Source organism: Myiozetetes cayanensis, unplaced genomic scaffold (assembly GCF_022539395.1).
Source record: "Myiozetetes cayanensis isolate MyiCay16 unplaced genomic scaffold, myiCay2020 scf3, whole genome shotgun sequence".
In the NCBI taxonomy this organism is placed as follows: domain Eukaryota; kingdom Metazoa; phylum Chordata; class Aves; order Passeriformes; family Tyrannidae; genus Myiozetetes; species Myiozetetes cayanensis.
Window position 1 is genome coordinate 56,542,201 of NW_026087521.1, and position 19,298 is coordinate 56,561,498.

The 19,298-nt window shown below is 44.6% G+C and overlaps 1 protein-coding gene across 3 annotated transcripts in view; it reads left to right on the plus strand.

The window, feature by feature from the left end:
- HIPK2 (homeodomain interacting protein kinase 2) overlaps positions 1–19,298 on the plus strand; it is a 140,632-nt gene that overhangs the window by 45,529 nt on the left and 75,805 nt on the right. The gene's annotated exons all lie outside the window — the stretch shown is intronic.

Here is a 19,298-nt window from a genome sequence, read left to right on the forward strand (position 1 = left end):
ACTGTGTGGATGCAGAAGATGCTTTCTCAGGGAGTAGTTTTCACACAGGCTGTGCAGCTTGCTAGAGTCAATGGGAGTATTCTGGCTGGCTCCTGTCAGCTCTCCTCCCAGCAAGCAGGCAGCCTGGCTGGGCTGGAAAACCTTTTGCCGTGTGGGAAGCTGTTGGTAGAGCTGAATGAGTCTTGTCAGTGATTTGGTGTTGGACTGAGGACCGGGTGTGGTCTGTTGATTCCCGCTCACAGTGCTTTGCTATGTGCCAGGATGGAGTTGTGACCTCTTTGAAGGTGTGCCTGAAGTGAAACCTGTGAACCAGCTATATCCCTCTTCGTTCTGTTGAACAGTTTTAGCAAAGCAGCCTCTTTTCATAACCCCTGGCAGGTGATCCTCACCCTCCGTCTTGACTCCAAGACACAAAGTCTCTCTGTAGATGTTCTCCTCAGCCCCTCACTTTGGTACCAATCAGTTTGAGTCAACATCTCAAGGACTGAGAAAAGCAATTCTGCTACAGCAGGGGTGGGGGAAAATAGTGGGGGGGGGGGAACGGAATTTATCTTTAGATAATAGCTGAATTTAGAAATGTTCAGACCATGTTTTTGTTGTTGCACTTCTGTGAAACGGGCGAAGAGGGAAAACGCGATCCTTCTTGATGACTGATTTAATGAAAATCAGTCCTGGCAGCATCCACAGCTCATCAGATGGGTTACAGAAAAGCAGGGTAGTTGCTCTGTTTGTAAATAGGAAAGAAATCTGTCTTATATGTGGGTAGGACTGGGGACAAAAAGCCAACATGAGTTGATATCAGACCCTTTTCCTACTTTTAAACTTCAGAGTGGCAAAACCTACCTGAACTCCGAGCTTAGAAAGAGTTAATTTTCACAGGAACAGGAACTTTGACAGTGTAGCACTGCAGCAGCTGATTTTTATCTGCTTGTCCTTTGCTCTGAAGGAGGCCAGGAAAAAATCCCCAGCCCTAGTTTATACCTCAGAAGAGGCTTATTAAATGAAATATTCTACCCGATGACAGTCCCATCCTCCAGGAGAGACATGTTTCTGTGGTAAATATGCAAAAGCTTTTAGGGTTGCAATTACCTGGCAGACTAGAAATAATACCCAAAAAAAAAAAAAAAAAAAAAAAAAAAAAGATAATACAGGCATTTTGTTGTTGAGTTATCTGTGATTCTGCGTTAGCAGCCTAGGTCCCTAGCTGAAAGACAGAAGGGGCAGCCAAAATGAAATATGTGACAGAAAGCAGAAATGAAAGAGAAAAATGGTTCATTCTCAGCGACAAACAAGGAATATTTTTGTGTCAGTCTCTGGGGAGGAAAAGGCTTGATAAAATTTGCTTTTTATATTTTAAATGTTATTCCTGCCTGGTCTGAAGTTACAGCTTGATAGATAATAAGTTCTGTCTGTCTAATTCCTCCCTTGTTTTCCATGCCTGAATTGGTGGGAGGAGGGAAAAAGGGCAGCAGCTCACCAGGAAAAAAAACAAAAAGAAAAATCTTGTTGGGTTGAATTACATCAGCAGGGGGCTGCTGATTAAGCTAAATTCAAGTCATGAGGAAAATTTATATTCTTCATTTTCTGATAGGGAAAAATACAGCACAGAGTGAAGACCCCTTCCACTCCAAAGAGAGGGAAGTTTCATGCTACGGGAAACACTGGGCTTTATAAAGATTTCATGTGTCTTCCATTTAATTTACACTTGTTCTGCTTGCTAGAGTATAAAAGACAAGGGGATGACTTCAGGAAATGGCACATTTAAGCTGAATGTGAAGGAAAAGCTTCCTCAGAGTAGTAAAACCTCTCAGACTCTAAGCAGTCATGCCAAAGAAGTGACAGAAGCCCTGTGCCTCATGCATTTAAGGAAAGATAAGGCAGAGCACTGGGGAATATAATGTAGAGTTTGGATCTCAGCTGGAGGTTTTTTATCATGGGCTTTTGGGAGCAAATTCCTAAGTTGTCCCCATATTTTATTAACAACTTGCTTTTTCTTTTCTGTATCACTACTTTTGAGAATGTGATGGCTAAATCCTTTCAAGGGTTGAAAGGTGTTTGGGACTCTGCTCATTCTCAGGGCAATATAAGGCCTTTCCTCTTCTCCCAGATTTGGGAGACAAAAGTATCTTTAAACAAACTGTGTTCTTTTGTGACCTGAATCTGCATAAACTAAGAGAGCCCCATGGCTGCTTGCAGACTTTACATGAGTGATTTGCCATTGCTGCCATGTGACATCCTCTGAAGATGAACCAGATCCTATAGCCCAGTTTCCTGTGGAAGGGATGGATTAGAACTTGGCGTTGCACTGATGGTGCTGCTCAGGGGCCCTCACTGGATGTCCCAAACTCAGCAATGTTTCTGTCCTACCAGGGATATTTCTAAGCAAGTGCTCTCTGGAAGAATGGTGATGGCATTAAGGTGGCAGAGTGGTATGGAAAGTACCAAAAATGATATCAAAATGTCTTCAGTCTAGCAGAATTTAGCTCCCAACCCTCTCAGAGGATATAGCCAGCTCCAGGCTAGATCTGGTGCCATAATTGATACTCTGGAGATCTTTCACTCTTGCTTCTGGGCCCGTAGAGGGGCCCAGGGGAAAGCAGAACATGACAGCCTAAGGTGGGTCTTGCAGGAACTCCCCCATTGCCGAGAATCCTCTCTGGGAGGGCAGAGCCATCATGTCACCAGTGCAGCCCCAGGCCTCTGGTGAAGGGAATGAGTCCCAGCAGGGTCACACCGTGGGCCCTGCCCTGACATGACAAAGAACATCACACCTGCAGTCTGCGGTCAGAGTTGTCATCTGAATGGGTGGTACTGTGAAGAGGATCGTCCTCCTTCTGCCCACCCATCTTCAACCTGTGGTGCAAAACTCACTGTGGTGCAGTGTTTCTCACGTGGCATCCTTAGCCAGTGCGTGTAGGACCCGACTGGTGGCTGTCCAAATGTCCCTTGCTTGGGACAGGGGTCCCAGCCTTCCCCACGGCCACCATAGTCCTTTGCCTTGTCCCTTATCACCAGCTGCATCAGCCTGGGCCTGATCACTGACCCTTCATGGGGGTACCTGGTGACGCAGCCGTGGTCTGGAGGTGCCTGTGTGAGGAACTGAAGCTGCCCAAGGGAGGCTGCTCTGCCCAGCTCGCAACTGGGGCTCTGCAACTGGCAGTTTTAGCCAGACAATTTCTTAAGCTATAAATGAAGCCCTGTTCACAGAGCAACCGATCAAAAATCTGCGACAGCTGCTGTGTCACGGGGTATCTTCCTGGGATTTTATTTTTTCCTTTTCTTTTTCATGCTGCAGTTTGAAGGGGAGATCACTGAGGTAGTCTCTATGATCTCGATTTTGCAGAGAGTCAGAGGGATGAATGACCAGAGAGATCCCTCTGGGTTGATAAGCTATGTATGAACAGCTTCCTGGGAAAACCCATATCCTGAGAAATACAGGGCTCAGGCTGCAACAGATGTGTCCTTTGATAGAGCCCCCATTCATGTTACCCAGGTGGAAGAGGGGGTACTACCCTCTGGAAGGTGGGGGTGGTTGGGGTGGTGGGGAGAGCTGTGGTCGTCCCTGGCTGGAACCAGAGTGGGTCCCTATCATGGAGTGGCAGCACCAGGATGCTCAGAACAGTTGGGCTGCTCGTGGGGGCACTATTACTATGTTACCTTGCCCTCTTGGCTTTTCTTTGCTGTTCAGCTGAAACAGCTGCTGTGTTGGCACCTCAGGGATGATAGCGTTTCGCTAATTAATGGTGTAATCACCTAACGAGATTTAAGTCTTTTAGAATTTTGCAAAATATTGCATATATAAAATAATGGCTGTCACCCCTGCACTATTAGTGGATAAATGTAGGTTTGTTCCTTGTTTTCAAAAGGCTTTGGTATGTGGTGTGTCTGGCTTGAGTTTGGATGTCTGCTTTGTAGGTAAGTGGCCTTTGATGAAATGTTTGGATAACAGAGAATGAAGCTGAGTATCAGTTTGAAGAGGTGTTTATCAGTCTAGTTTCAGACTCTGCAAGAAAATATGCAGGCATAAAGGCTTACATGCACGTTGTCAACCGCCCATACAGAGTGAGTAGTGAGGCTGTTTGCAGGTGTGGTCTTTAACTGGCTGTACGTGCTTAGCTGGGTGAGTGCAGGTCCTGAGGGTGCAGGGGGCTAAACTGGGTCCATCTTGCCACACATGGACATTGTGCCATGGCAGGTATCAGTCCTCTAGCTGTGCTGACAGGGAGCCAAAGCAGGGTAAATTCCTGCTTTACAGAGCAGAGTCACAACCTCTTCCCCATCATGTGACTCACAGTATGTGTCATTCTGGCCAAAACTGCCCTTTAAATGAGGCAGTTATAATGGAAAAGGGATAGGCTATGCTTATTTGTTTACTCAGGGAATTGGCATCTGTTAAGTCCTTGTATAACAGTGTTAGTGTACTTACATTTCAAAATCTTCTGCCATTCTGGACTTGCAAAAACATCTCAGACTTGACTGCATTTACAGCTCTGGGAGCTTCATTGCTCTACCAGTCTGTTTCAGTCCTACCTGCAACATTGACTGCTTTACTGACTTTGCCTCTCCAAGGTAAAGAGCAGGATAGCTATATGGTTGGAGGAGGAAAGTTTTTTCTGGGGACTGGAGTGAAACTACAGAGTTCATTGCTGAAGTCTAAGCTTGGTTTCACTTAGTGATGATCACGCCTGGTAGGACTGCAGGCTTGCAAAACTGGCAATACATTGCAGAAAACTTTATGGAGGAAAGCAGACTTCAAGCTATACTATTTTAAGCAGTTGTTCATTTCTTTCCCAAGGACAGTTGGAGTTGGTTTTTTCAGAACCAACATTCAGTAAGATTTCTTTTTTCTCAGAACCAACACCAGGGTTGATTGAATCTCAGTTTCATTGTACCCTGACCACCAAGTCTTGGAAGGCAACAGACATTTGGCTGAAAGCTTTTGGCTTTGTCCCATCTTTGTGATGGGTCAGGCCAGGTTGGTCTTTGGTTTTACAAAACTCAAGCAAAGATAGTTCTTTGCCAAATTCCTTTGTGTATAAATCACCTCGGAACAGGGATGGTAAACCAGGATTGTGCTTGCAGTGCATCCAACAGAAGATTCACACTGTATATTCCAAAATAACTCCCTATCTGGGGTCTAATTTAAAACAAAAAAAACCCTCTATTTCAGCCTAAACAATCTCCTCAGACTAGACCCTCCCTAGTGTTTTCTCTGTTGAAACCTGCTTACTATTTCCCTAGGTGCTTTTTATTTTTCTCCAAGCAGACACACCAGCTCCTCCTTTATCTTGTCAAAGCTAGTGGTCTGCCCCTTTCCCTGTGATGCTGCAGCATCTCTCTGTCCAGCTCCAGCTTCGAGAGGAGCTGTGTAGAGTCAGAAAGGCCGTCTGCCACAGGAGGGCTTTGTTTATTTATTAACCAAGTGTATAAGATATGCCCAGTTACGTGCTTCCAGGCACAAGAATATTTGTAACAAAGGCATGTTTGCAAGGAACCTGACAGGGAACCTTTCCCCAGCAAAGAGAGATCTTCGATAGGCCGAGGAAGGGAGAAGTCTCGTGCTGTCTCCTTTTGCTTCATCTGTGTCTGAGGAGTGGAAAATCAAATATCTCAACTGAATGCTGAGCCAATCCCTTTGGTCCCCTCTCCTCTCTGAAAACAGCTCCTGTATGGCAGAGACGGGGCACTGACATAATTGCTGACAGTAATTATTCCTTCTGCAGATCTCAGCTTTGTCTTGATGGCTGGAAAGGAAGGAACCTGTGCGCCCACCGGCAGGGATCAATTCATTAAGGGTGTTGTGAATCAGAGATGAGTATGTGAAAGGCAGCCAGAGGCAGGTACCAAGGTTGGAAGCACTGCTATTTTACCAGCTGCTGCAGCCCCATAGGTGAGGAGCTCTGGTTTTGGTGCAAAAGAGCAAACAAACGTAGGGGAAAAAAGGTAAATCCAATTTTACTTCTGAAAAAAGCATTTTCCAAAGGCTGATGCAGCTTTTAAGGGCATCAGTGATCCCCACAGAGGGAAAGGCAGTCTTCTAGATGCAGGCAGCCCCATTCGTGCTCAGTGATGCTGCCCACAGCTCAGGCAGTGCTATGTGGACAGGGAACAGGAGCAGAGCTGCAGTGATACAGCTGCTGACAAGGGCTCAGTGGTCAACCACCAGCTTTGACACAAGTGTCCTGCCCAAACTCACCTCACCCTTCTCGACATCAGCTCAAGAGAACTGTGCTCCCCCTTCCTCTCCACCCCTTCTGCTTCATAACATTCCCATTTAAGCATCCCTTCCCTCCATGTGCATTCGCACCACCCAGTGCCATGTAGTCCCCTGCCTGGGGCTGACCTCCCCAAATACAACACTTTATGTCCTGGAATAAATAACACTCCAGAAGGGGCTGAGCTGGAGTTCCCACGTGCTTATTTCAAGGGCTTGCAGAAGAGAGGCAGTGTGCAAATACACTTGTTACCAGTCCATGTACTACCACGTGAAGTCATCTGGGAACTCCTGGCAAAAGCATCGTCAACCCTTTTCTTTTAAGCCTAGCAATGAATCCTAAACTAATCCCTACCTTCTCTACACCTGCTGCCAGACTAGTTTCAATAAAGCTGGGAGGATCAGGGAGTGGCTTGGAAGTCACAGTCTTCCCGCTTGTAGGTTGGCCACAGGTGTTCTTTAGTTTACTTTTTTTTGGTTTTTTTTTTTTTTTCTTTTCCTTGTACTGTTTCTCTCACATCATCACCAAAACGAGCCTCTCACAGGATTTCCTGCTGTCTGTTTCTTCTCTCCAGCTTTATAAGCATAGTAAGTCCTTTTAAGGCTGCAGCCTGGTGAAATGATGTGAAAAATCAAGGTCACTCTTGTACTTACTGTACCAGGTCAAGTCTGCAACAGCTACAGATGTCTAGCTTTACCTGCAAGAAGTCAAACCACTCCTATTCCAGCTATTGGCTGTAGCGCTTCAGACTCCATCTCTGTAGTACATAAAAGACCTACTGTGTTTTGGTAAAGATACCTGTGCTCAGATCTGGAGCTGGGCATAACCAGGCCCATTATGGTGACAAGCAGTTGGTTCCGCAGCAACACTTGTGAGTGACGGTACAATCGGCAGGGCTGCAGCAAGAGCCAGCTGCAATCAGAGTCTGCTGTTTGCATGTGTATGAGAGGCATAAAGTTTGGTCTCTGCTCCTAGTTGCTTACTTCTGTGGTTTTGTGTTTGCTCTTCTTTCTTTCCTCCCACTCAAGTCACTTCCTCACCAAGTGCAAAGGAAATAGAGCAGGGAGAGGGTGTGTTTTTTTTTTTTCAGCTCCAGTGACAGAACAGCAGCAGCAGCTCATAGAATGATGGTGTGGTAATGTTACTCGAGCAATAGGGGGCCAGTAAAGGTGAAGTCACACACACTGCTATCATTTTCTGTGCCTTCCTACACTTATTTCAGTGCATGTTTGAGTCAGGGCAGTAGCTGGGCAATGGCAGTGGTGTCTGCTGAGAAACAAAATGAGGTAAGGGGCTGTTGGCATGAGATCAGTGCTCCAAGTGTGAAAATAAGAAGAATTATGAGTAGTGAGATTCATCATCCGCATTTCTGAGTATGAAAAAGCATTAGCAACACAGTTTGCACAGGATTTCAGGGATACTTTGCTCAAGTACCATGTATTTAAATCCTATCAGGTTTTTACCTCCCTCTGTACATTTGCTCACTGCAGGCAAGAGATGTAAATGTAACATGGAGGAAGCTTACTGTGTATGTCTGTGCATTCATTAGGTCCACAAGTTTCAGGCCCCAGCACAGTGGTACTGGAAAGCTGTATTACACTGAAGAGCATTTTCTGATTGGAAAGTGTTACTGCTCTGCTGCTTATTAGCAATGAGGTTAGAAAAGTGACTGACGTTGGTTTATAAATGAATGAGTCATTACCAGAAGAGATAAATTACCTGAAGATGCTACAATTAGTATGGGGTTACACATTCCCACAGCTTCAGACCCCTAAATGACGTGATTTCAGTCCCCAGTTTCTATTTTCTCAAGCCATTTGCTGCACTGATGCTTCAGATTAGCCTAAGATAATGTAAAGATGCCTTGTTCTCAGGTGGGGGCTCAGTAGTTACCTCCTTCTCCAGGTCATGCTGGGGAAAAGGAGGAACTTTCAAGCAGCTGATAGCCTTTATCTTGCTTGAAAAACACTAATCTTGTGTCCTGACTTAAGCTGAGTTAGAGCCACAGCTGTTACCTGTTTAAGGAGGAAGGTCAAGGCAACGTCCTTTGCCTTTTAGGCCAGGTAATACAATAGTTGTTCTATGGTGCTTTATAAGGAAAAAGGGAATGCAAAAGAGAGACATCCATATATATATCCTGTGAGAGACTGATAATTCTAAGAGGAATCAGTGAAAAGGAAGTGGCTCTAGGAACTGAGAGAGGGGAAAGGCAGAGGAGGAATCCTCTTACAGGCCATGGCTACCTGGAAGTTGGTGTTCCCCATATAAGGAAAGGTGTGGGAGGAAAGAAGATGAGGTTTCACTCTCCTTACTATTTGGAGACTTCAAGACCAGAGATAGCTGATTTCCAAAGAGGACAGCACCCCTCTCCTGTAATGGGTTGGAAGGTAATCCGTGAGTCCCTGAGTGGCAGCTTGACCTCTGTTTTCTGCCTATTGAAGGACAGAAGTAATTGCAGACATTGTTTTAGTTTTACAGACATGAGTCATTCTGTGCGAACAAGTTTTGCCTTTACTTTGCCTTTACTTTGCCTTTATTTTGCTGGGACTGTATGGGATCAGTGCTTGGGTGCATGTCCAGGTTCTGTCCCCTCTGTCTCTGCTTCTGCTGGTTTGCATTAACTGGGGAGTAGCAGATTTCTACACACTACCAAACCTACTGTTTCTCTCCAAAGGCTGCTGCTCAGGGACAGAGGCAGGCTAGATATGGGGGGATTGGCCTGATAAGATGTGAAAAGTGCCTAAAGTTGTATGGACAGTTTTCAGATAACTCTGGTGACTGGCACAGCTTCTGAGCCCAGGGAGCTCATCAGCTGAAGCATCTAGAGGAGAATTGTGTGTTCCAGCACCTGATGGTCAAGCTCCCATAGAGGCAGGGAAGGAGAAGTCAGCAATGTCTCAGGAGGAGCAGTACTGCAATGAGTTGTGTTTTAGCTGCAGATAGTGTGGTCGGATTGCTTGTGGTAATACTGCTGAGCAGCACAGTGTTTTCTCCCTGTACTCTCCAGTCTCTGGACCAGAGGTGTCTGTCACTGTTTACCTTGTGCTGTTCTCCTTGGGTGCTGTGTTTGCTGGAGCAGGGCTGTGTTTACACCACCTAGTGCACAAGGATTTTTGTGGCTGAGGCCTTTAAACAAAAGGGTAATAGAGAGTATAATGGTGCATATGACCACGAGGGGTAGCACGCATGTTAATGTGACAGCTGGTGTACAGAAGGAAAGCTGATGGCCTTTTTCTGGATCCACCATGGTAAGAATTTGTTTTCTCAACCGGTTGCTTCTATGAAGAGCTTTGCACTCAAAAGTCTAAAGTAGTGGGGTGGAAGGAAGATCTGATGAGTTAAGAGAAGATTCAGTATATTTAGTGTAAGAGTGTTTTACTTGCCAGTGGGAGACTGCAAACAGAGAATAGTCATCCAGGAGGAAAATGGAATATTTCTTTGATGCTCACAACAGTATTAAGAGGGACAGATGAAATCTAAAAGGTAAATAAGTTCATCTGAGGCTAGCTGAATTTGCTGGTTACTGTGCTAAAAAGTTAATGATGAAATATTGCCAGTTCATTTCAGTAGGTAAAAGGAAGTAATGGTGAAGGCCTGTATAAAAAATAAAAGCTTATCTAAGTGATCTCATCTGCATAGCCGTCAAAAATACAGCTCCTGCCATTGTTAGCCACTTAAATTAGTGGATTGGATTCTGGAGGGCTGCACGAGCACAAGCAAAACCAGAAGGTAGTCATATTGTTGTTTCTGGAAATGCTTTTCTGAAGGCTCATTTGATAACCTATCTCCTCTTGGCAAATGTGTGAGGGACCAGGGAAGGAAAAGGTAGTATGGGCCGGATTTTACTTAGGAGTGCCAATATGCATACAGAGATGTGGTGACTTCAAATGTACTCCTTTGTGAGTGAGGTCAAAATGCAGCTTGATGTGTAAGATACATAATGAACGACAGAAAGAAAAGCATGTTAACTGGGTTGGAAGATAACATTCTGTCTTTTGAATGGATTCTTGTTATTGTCACCGATGTTACTTTCCGTAAAAAATTTATGTTGAAATTATCCTTTTTTGTCTGTTGTTTAGCTCTTGTTCTCAGCTTTGTTATGGCCACAAAGAGAGGATAAAAATGGATTGGCACAAAGTTGGGTTTCCTGTATCATTTAGAGTTATGTTTTCAGCCCTTAGCGCTTTGGTAGGGTCTGTTCTTCATTTTGAAAATAGCAATAAAAGAGCAGGGAACATAAGAAAACACAATTCTGCCTTTTTTTTTCTAATGAAATTGTCAGTGCTAGCCTGAACTCTGATCTGTCTGAAGTCTCTGAACTGTGCAGTTAGAAGAAAGCAGATACAAAAGGAGAGATAAAATATCCATGTGCCTGGCTACTTTAGAAGGCAGTAAAAAGCTCATGAAGTCTTGCTTGTTTTTAATCTGTATGTTTATGTCTACATAAATCCTTTGGGAATAAACTTTAAACATTTACATTGGATTTAGAGAATTACCTTCCAGCCTCAGTACCTATGATCTAGCAAGAGTAACTAAGATTGAGCTTATGTGAATGGCCCTCTTGGCTTTCAGAGCTGTGGGTAACATTAAAGTCTGTGTTGAATTGCTGCTCTAAAATGAGGAATGGTAGTAATGGGTTTGAAGTGTTGCGGTGTGTTTGCTGTTTGTGTGTGGTTGTTGGAGGCACTGTGCATGAATGGGAAGATACCCCATGTCTTAAGAAAAGGATCCATCTGCAGTGTTTGGCAGCTGAGTGTCCAGACACAGTTAACAGACCCCCTGTCACTTTGGGGAGCTGTTGAGTGGACCTTGAATAAGCCCAAGCCTTCAGCTGCCTCATCAGAGAAGTGAAGAATTGCCAGCCACTTCACTCCAGCAGCTCGAGAAGTGCAGGGGTGTCTGGCCCATGTTGAGTTGTGAGATCACCTTGGTGCCCATCTCGGGCTCTGAAGGGCAGCCAAAGTAGAAGCTGGAGAGAAAAGAAGCAGGAGTAAACCCAGGGTATGAGAGGTTGGTTCAGATGAAAAACGAGGATGGTAAAAGTCAGAGTTGCTCTAGACAAATAGATGATACAGCCACATAGACCACTCCTTGCAGCCCAGTTCTGTGGTTTGGTCTTACATGGGAGTTGAAGAGACTTATTTCCAGTTGAAGGTCTGTGCTTTTGAGCAACCCCAAAGCTCTAGCTCCTAGACACACTCACAGCTTTTACCTTAGCCTGGGGCAACAGGATCTGATTACTGCCCACACAATGACTTTTGAAGTCGTGTGAGAATCTTATGTGCAGAATATAACTCTAGTCATTGCTTCTGTAAGGGGGCTGTCCCAGCAGCCCAGTGACAGAGCAGAAAAAAGGGGACAGTACTTGGTTTTTTGTCAGAAAATGTCCCTGACTTGCTGTATTACACAGGTCACATTGCATGGCAGGTGAGGGCTGGGGGAGTGGGATGGTTGCAAACTCTGACTGAAGTTTTCAGAGCCATTAGTATTATGGGCAAATATCTTATGAAATGATGACTTCCATTATATTTCCTCCAGGCTTATGCCTTTTGAGAGATTCACATTGTTGCACCTTTCCCTTCCACACCAGGAAAAAGGCATTTGGTTGATACAGTGTTGTCTTCCTTAGAGTTTTGGAGCTGTGCCAAACTATAGTATTTGCTGCCGTCGTGGTTTTCATCAGCAGTGTGGCCGGACACTGAGTACGTTTTTTCCACAATGCTTTGAAACATCTGCCATGCTCTGATCATACATACTCGTGAGCCAGGGTTTCTGCACGGTGGCCACAGAGCTGGCAGGTAGCTGGCCTTGGCAGCAGACCCTGCAGCAACCAGAGGGGAGAGAGGACTGAGACGCTGCAGGAACCCTGGTAAGAACGGGCAGGAGGCTGTTTTGGCTACAGTCAGAGCTTGCTTTGCTTGAAGTTGGCACAAGACTTTCCAACGAGGCCCTGACTGACCAGGAGCTTAGAGGCTTTCTTGTCTGTGGAGAGTGACACAGGCTGGTGGCAGCCCATAAGTAATAAAGATATTAACCCTCCTTATGCAACCAGGGGATATCTGAGAACGTTACCAGGTAGTTGCTCAACAACAAGGCATGTTACAACTAACCAGCTGGGACCAATTACGAAAACCTCGCTAATGCTAGCAAGCACTTGCCTGTTTGAATTGTTGGACTGAAGTTGAAGAGATGAATGACTGCTCTGCCACACGTGGGCAGGCTCGTGGTTGGGCAGTGCACAGGGTGGAGCTGAAGCACAGCCACCACATCGAGCGTGGGGTGTCTGTGCTCTGGGATGTGTTTGCCGGGCATTGGTGAGCCATGGTGCCCAACACCTGTATCTGCCCAACCGTCTGTAGCTTGTGCTCTCAGATGCAGGATGAGGAAGCACCCCCAGGGCTGCAGCAACATCTCCCTCCCCATCCTAGCTTCTCCCATCCTCTTGCTGCTGCGGCAGCACCGATTTATGCCCAGTACCTACTTAACTGCTTGCTACGGTTAGAAAAAGAGGGGGGAGGGAGGTGGAGGCTCCTACTTATGGCTGCCTCATGAATTTTTAGTCACTACATGAAGATTTCAAGAGTGTGCAAATAAAACATAAAATGAAGCAAAAGACTAAGTGGCGCTGCACAGAAGGAGGGGGGAAAAAACCCCCAAAACACTGAATCATTGTCCAAAAGGTGCAGCCATTAGAGAATAATAGTAGTTTTTGTGTGCAGTGCAGCTGGGGCCACAGTTGCAGAAGGAAGGTCCTCAGTGACCTGTGTGATGTCTCTGTTTGTTTAATGTGGTAAAACAAAGAAGTGAAAAGCAGACAGGGCCTTCACAGATACTCATAGGGCTTCTCTCTCAGTTCCTGTGTCTGTGCCCTCTTTTGCTGCGTGCGTGTGTGTCTTCATGCTCCAAATGCAACTAATCACAGCTCCATGCTCTTGGATGCCTTCTGTTGTGCATCCGTTGTCACTGTTCCCGGGCACTCCCTTGTTGTTGACTCACTATTTTTGTAATTTAGAAACTACAGCAAATAATATAAACTCAAACCGTTACTATTTTGTTGTCTGTTTTTCTAATTCCCTGTCCTTCAGAGCAAGCTCAGGGTAATGACATTATCCCACCCCTCCACCCTGACCTCAGTCTTTTTCTATCCATTTAGCAAATGCTGCAGCTTGCTCTGTTTTTAATGGGTGGGAATCAATGTGGCTTTTTAAAATTGGATTCTCCCTGCCTTCACAAACAAAATCAATGGTGTTATTGAGCATGTGCAGGTCTCTGTGAACAGGAGCAAGCCGGCAGAGTTTGCCACCTCAGCGAGGCAGGAGCGAAGCCTGTGGCTCACACAGGGAGGATCAGCCTTTATTTCTCTGACAACCAGTTTGGTACTGTTCAGAAAGTAGACCCTAGGGAGTATATTTCACCAGGTTAATTAGATTTTTAAGGTGGTCAGTATGAGGCTGTAAAAATGGGCTAAAACCAGACCATTTTGAGTGCCCATAGGAGGTTTGAAGATCCCAGTAAAATGAGGTGTAATCCAAACCATGCTTTATTTCAGTATGACTTTACAATTGGATTTGCCACATCTTGTGGGGTTCTGAGCCCTTTGCTCTCAGAAGGGAGTTTCAGCGGAGATGGGGTTTGGCTTCATTCAGACTAAGAATTTATATACAAACAAATGGGATGGGGAATTTATGTATCCATGTTTATCTTTTGTGGCAGATTGAGTTTACTAATATTGTGCTCCCGTGGGAAAGTTGACTGGCAGAATTGGTCGTGGTCTTGGGGTATGGAGGGAAGGGCAGATTCGAGATGGATGGTATTGTTTTGGGTTTTTTTTATTTGTTACTTCTTCAAGGCTGATCTTCAGGTTTAACCTTTTCAGGATTTCATTGCGTGGTGTGGAAGGAATGGATTCTTCCAGCATGTTTTCTTGGAGACATATGTCATCCATAAGTTCACGAGGCTGTGGTAGATAATTGTGGGACTGTATGAAATGGTAACATGGAGGATATTCTCAATTAAAACTTAGCTGTGGAGGGTGTATCACAGTCCATGGCAGGCCTTGTATCTAGTTAAGGAGTCTACCAGCTGCCACTGCAGGCTGCATTGGCAGGACAAAAAAAGAGGTTCAAACTTCATTCCTTTCTGAGTCTTGCCCTCACCGTACAAAGCACACCAAGCTGTGTGTATGTTTGTCTTCCAGGAGTTAGAGGGATGCTACCAGCTCTGTCAGATAGGACACCAGCAGTCTTCCAGCTGCAGCCAGTTTCAGACACCACTGATAAGGGTCGAGTTCAAGCTGACGACTTTAGTTGTATGTGAAAGACTCCAGAACCTTTTATCAACCTGCAGGGCCATTCAGTCATCTCACATAAATGCACATGCCAGCGCTTGTTTTGAACACAGCTTTGTTAGGAGCACAGCGAGCTCAGTGTTTTGAGTGAGAGCAGAAATTTCTGGCTGTATGACAGAATGGGTTTTCTAATGCTCCAGGCAGCTCAGAAGCTCTGGGTCTTGGGAAGGAAGGAGTGGCAAGAAGGGACCTTTCCCCACTGACTGCACCACCAGAAGATGTTTGTTCAGTGCTCTATGTTTTCAAGACTAAACAAGAGTTGATTTTAAAATGCTGTCAGGATGGAGTGCAGATGAGTGGAAGGGAAGACTTGTGTTTCTAATGTCTTCATGTCTCCACAAACAAGAGGAAAACTTGAACTGGTGTTTGGTTCCTGGTGGGAGCTTCTGCTGGGGTACCAACCATGGGGTTTGTCCAGTGAAGTCATCTGAGTTTGCTTTTCCTGACCCGCTTCAGATTTCTTGATTATTTTTTGTTTTAAAAATCCCCATCACTCCTGGATTTTAGTTACAAATGGGGGGACACATTTCTAACATACAAGAAAATTAACCTTCTCCTTCTGTTCCCTGTTTGAGTGAGGATTTCTTTGTGGCTATCATTTAATTGTGTGATTGTGATTGGCCTGGACAAATAAGACAGTTTAAGTATCCTGCATTTGGTTTAACTCATCCATGCATACATTATGAAGTACATAGAGTAACTATAAATGATGCAGGAATTGTTTCTCAGTGCAGGGCTTGGTACATGTCTGTACGTAGTGGTGGACACCCTTTTTCATTGTACAGACACAGTTTTATCCATACAAGAAGCTTGTGATCGTTAAATATCATTTCAAAGAAGCTAAAAATGTGTCTTTATTGGCTTCTCTACTTTCCACAAACAACAAAGGTCCTACTTAATTATTTTCAAATGTTGGCAGCAGTGGGGTTTGCTGCAACTTGCAAATCAGTGCAAGAAGCTTCCCTCATCTGAAATGTGTTCAACAAAGGGTTTAGTCAAATACCAGTTCACTAACCACCCAATTTCCTCATGTAATGTTATTTTTAATCAATACAGTAGGGAGTTTTTCAAATGTACGGGTGTGCTGATTAGCTCTGCAAAAAAAGCAATGTACTCTAGCATGTGCCAGGATGTGCTTTTTCCTCTTACTTTGTGAAGTCCCCAGGACAGGTAGGTCATTTTTGTTGTGTCAAGGCCTCTGTTAACTATCACAGCAAGAAGCTTCTCGTGCTGCTTTGATCCATCCCTTCTCTCCACTCCAATGTCTGCAGTGTGCTCTGTTGGGAGGGCTGGACCTTTGCAATGTTTGGTAGGACCTGGGGAGAGATTTCCAAATGTCCAGTCAAGAAGTCTGCTCCCTCCCAGGGGCTCCTGTTGTCCTTGCTTCCCTCTGTGCTGCCACAGGAATGGGTGAAAAATGTTGATTGGTCTCTGTGTGTGTGGAAAAATAACAGCAGATTCTTCTGTGTTTTCAGATTTTTTTTTTAGATATTAGGGTTGATACTTTAAAGATCTGAGTTGGAGCCTTGATGGTTAGGAACTTAATTTAAATGAAAAGCTAGTGTTCTTAGATTAAGCCACAGCTGAGAATGGAAAAAAAAATATTGACTGAAAGATCTATCAGATAATTATATTAATAATAGTGTTTGGACTTCTATATCTTTCTAATGTGAATAAGTGATCCCATGTAAGGCTAATCTGAACATGATTTCCTTCCAAAATTCTACTTCTCCAAGTTATTTTTCTTTTTTTTTTTTTTTTTTTTTTGGGGGGGGGGAGGAAACAAGCAAAAACCAAATAAACAACAAAACAAACAAAAAAAACAACCCCCAACTCCCCCAAAAACCCTTTTCTTTAATTCTAATTGAAAACCTGCCACTATGAGTCAAATGAAATAAATGAAATTTTGGGGTTTGGCTTTATTGTAACATTTTTGGTGGTTGAAAAATCAATCCAATTTCACTTTATAGAGAGGACAACTTTTGCTTTTTTTTTTTTTTTTTTTTTTGTACAAAGCAAACCAAAACCCTCTCCTCTTACTACCCTCCAGACTGTATGCTTAAACATTCTTCAACATTAGTCCTTTTTTTATTTATTTTTTTTTTTTTTTACAGTGGAGTAAAAATAATAAGTTGGAGTCTGAAATAGAATTGTTGCTCTTCAACTTTTCAAAGCAGTAAGGGAAAATAGATCACATAGCGAGTTTTAAAAATCAGCCAGTGTGTGGGATATGCTACACTGAACCTCTTTTCAGAAAAGAACTGGATTGCAGCCTTTAGGAACTGTGTTTACTGTAAGAGAAACTGAATTTAGACCAAGTAAAGGATGTGGGAAGCACCAGCTCAGTACTGCTGTGATGGCTGCAAAGCAAAAAATTAAAAAGAAAGAAAAGACACAGCCAAAACAGGGACTTTCCACCATGTGGATAAATTACTGGAAATGTCTGAAGTCCATTTGTTCTGGGAAGGTGCACCTCACAGTTGTTTCTGCTCTCCAGAAATCTAGGAAAGGGTTAAAAGTGCGAGCGAGAACGAATCGGGGAGAAGGCCGCTGCCACAGTGCTAAAGACTCATTTATTGGGAGAGCGTTATGCTGCTTACTGTAATTGCAAGAAATTAAAAGAAAGCAAATTAGCTGGGAGCTTTTCAGAACTCTTCCTCCTTTTGCTGACGTTAATGAGATTTTCCCCATACCAAAGCAGCGTTAATAACTTCTGCTGCGTGGCTTCTGTAAACCATTGCTTACGAAATTAAACAAACCCGGGGTGACAGCGAGGTGGGGGAGCGCGAGGGGTACCGAGCACAGGTGGGCGAATCCTTTGGATAGGTTATGTTAGGGTCTTGCCAACCCACATGCAAGGTAGCTCCATGCTGAAATGTGTGCTGATGGATCACCTGCTGCCACCTGTGCTGCTCCTCCGGCAAAGTGCTGCTTTCCTCAGTCTGTGCTGTGCAGTGGCTTTCGTTGGGAAGATTTAGGCAAGTGGAAAGTTTACGTAGCAAAGGGAAAAATGTCACAAGGGCTGTTCTTAGGGCTGTATTTATAGCCAAGGCATTTCCAGGAAGGTGAATTTGCTAAACTGGGGTGGAGGTCGTGGCAGAAGGGAAGGGCTTGATTGGGATTGGCTTCCGTAACAGGAATTCCTATCTTAAGCAAGAATCTGGTGCTTTCCAAGAAACTGGGCTTTTCCACAGCTAGCAGAAGGGATGCTTCAGAGGCAGGGAAGGAGTAGAGTGAAATTATCTGTGCATTTGGAGGCCCCTGTGTGGGGAAATGCTGAGTTGCAAGTGAGTTGCATTGCAGGGAAAGGCTTTCAGCAGAGTAGGACCCTGTTTTTCTCCTCTGTCTACCCCAGGAGAGAGATGGCCAACAGAGCTGCGCCTGAGTGAGGTCCCTTTGGAAGTGAGGCACAGAAGAGTTGGGATCCCAAAGTACTGTTGAGATGGGGGGAGTGAATGAAAGCGGGGAGGGTGTAGCTCTTGCTCTTTTCAGGTGCAGTCTTTTCCTGTGAAGGGATGGAAAAATATCTTTGTTTTTCTGAAAGCTTATGGATGCAAATGTTTGTTTATGGTGGGCATCTCTGTAGCTGTGTACACACAAACCCAGTGTATACATACACGAGTGCATGTTGAGTGGGAGTAATATTTTGTAATTTCTAAGGCACTCCTACATGAAGAGACGTGGGTGCCTAAGAAAACATAGCTGAAAGCAAAATCAACATGACCTAGTAAACAACAGCTATCTAGCACATGTGTGCCTACTGTAAAGCAGATCCTGCTTTCCTGTGTGGAAGCAGATCCTGTGTGGGCTCTGTATGTTTTCTCGGACGAGCGAGAGAAGCCGATGTCATTAGAACTGAGAGCTTTCTGTAACATTTTACTGAACTGGGAAAATTTTTCTGCAGATTTTCTTTTGCGTTTAATACCCCACTGTCTGGGAGTAACAAATTGACACCTAACAGGTACAATGCCTGCTTTGTGGGAAATGGTACCTGCTCGGCGCAGTGAAAGCAGAGCTGGTTTTTGGCTGTTGCTGCTTGGCACAGGCACCTTTCTGGTGCAGTCCTGTGGGTGACAGCACAATTTGCAAGTTATTAAAAGTTTCGGAAGATTCAGAAAAAAGTTTTTAAGTATTCATGCCTGTCATCTAAAGCAGTTTCAGTGCTTCAAAACAGCAGGAGGAAAAAAATTGCGCATTGTATATTTATAACACATGATTGTTGATCTCTGTTGACATTTACCTCTACTCTAGAGAAGAGACCGGATAACTCATTTGTGGCAGGGAAGCTAAATGTCATAACCAGGATAGCCTGTTAGGGATGCATATTAACCCTTTCAATTAATTTTCTTAATCCTTTGGGCTTATCGAAGGGTAATGTGATAAATCAGGCCTGTGCTTTTGTTCTCCCGTGTAAAGGGATGCACAGTGAAATTCACACTGTTCTGGGCACGGGCACAGAGCTGGGAAACATAAAATTACTCTTGATGGATGACAGCAGGGAACAAGCAATGCATGGGGGACCCCAGGGGACAGGGGCTCCATGTGCCTTAGCAGTAAGGGTAGCCAGGTGGGAGGCGGTTTGGAGAGCAAACCATTTGGTGCCGAGGACCCAACAGCCGTGTTTGGGGCATTTTGAAGGGTGACTGTTTTGGCTTAGGTCTTGTTCAATGTGTCACTGCTTGTTCGTGCACTCTGAGACCTCTTTGCAATGCGAGCACAGAACAAATGGGAGCAAT